General features: G+C 44.4%; 1 non-coding gene across 1 annotated transcript; it reads left to right on the top strand.

The window, feature by feature from the left end:
* The first annotated feature begins 900 nt into the window (after nucleotides 1-900).
* Nucleotides 901-1004, top strand: LOC150004508 (U6 spliceosomal RNA). Its single transcript, XR_016512495.1, has one exon. It is a non-coding gene; the product is annotated as a U6 spliceosomal RNA (small nuclear RNA).
* The last annotated feature ends 253 nt before the right edge of the window (nucleotides 1005-1257 follow it).

Raw genomic sequence — 1257 nt, 5'->3', positions numbered from 1 at the left:
GGCAGAGGAATTGGAGCTCACCTTCCTCTGTTAAACACGGACAATTAGTCTCTGACTCAGAGTGAAGACTAGTGAGAAAACAGAGAAGCTAAGAGTGTAGACTCTGAAACTGGATTACGAGGGTTCCAATCCTGGCTCTTACACCATTTATGTGACCTTGGGTTAAATGAGTCAGTGTCTCTGTGACTCTGTTTCTTGTCTATAACTGAGTTTATTAATAGTAACTGCCTCAACAGGATTTCTGGGAAGATTAGATGAGTTAATATATGAAAGCCAGCACTCAGTAAGGGTCTGCTATCGTTATCCCCGCATTCTGCATTTCAGCTGCAGCTGGACACAGGCGATCAAGCTCATGTAGGTTCTGCCTGGCTCACCAGCTCCTCAGAGGTCTTTATCAACCGCCTTCCATTTGAACTACATAAGCACTCTTTTATCTGTTGTTTGTCTGCATCAGTATTTAAAGCAAAAGGAGTGTGATCTCAGTTAATAGCTCCTCTTGTGTCTAAGCAAGACTGTTGAAACTTTTAAAAACTGTGCATCTCTGATCATCAGACATGGGGCCAGGAACTTAGAATGGTAGAAGTAGAGCTTGAAAGGCCAGTTTAGTGCCCCAGACCACAGCTCCCTGGTCACTGCAGACAGAAAGAAAAATCCACTTCTCTTTTTAACTCGGGCCTCCCCGCATGGACTCTGAATCCTGCCCTGACCCACAGTGAATTTCAGTCCCTTTGGCATGAGGCTCAGACACCCTAACCCCAACACTCCAGAAAATCCTTCTAGGGAAGTTCATCTTGAACCTTTCCTAAGAATGGCTTCCTCTGCCACATCTGTTGTTCTTTATGCTCTCTTGATTCTCTCACTTACCTTGCCTTAAGATAAGTTTTTAAAAAACCTTTTTTCATGCTTGTTTTGGCAGCATGTATGCTAAAATTGGAAGGATACAGAGAGGATTAGCAAGACCCCAAGCAAAGATGACACCAATTCATGAAGTGTTCCATTTTTTAAAAATCCCTTTTCTCTCTCCAGGCCTGCACACACAGGAAAAGGTCATGTGAGCACACGACAAGACAACAGCCACCTAGAAGCCAAGAGAAGGGTCCTCAGGATGACATCTACCTTGCCTGCACTTTATTTTGGTCTTCCCAGAACTTTCTGTGCTGAATGTGGTGGAGAACAGACTGAAGTTGGGCAAAGCAGAAGCAGGGAGACAAGTCAGAGGCTTATCCAAAGTAGCTAAGGAAGCAGGAAGAGCTCTCT

This window comes from Furipterus horrens, unplaced genomic scaffold (genome assembly GCF_987537825.1).
Source record: "Furipterus horrens unplaced genomic scaffold, mFurHor1.1.pri manual_scaffold_7, whole genome shotgun sequence".
NCBI classification, from domain to species: Eukaryota; Metazoa; Chordata; class Mammalia; order Chiroptera; family Furipteridae; genus Furipterus; species Furipterus horrens.
This window is presented reverse-complemented; position numbering and strand designations above follow the sequence as displayed.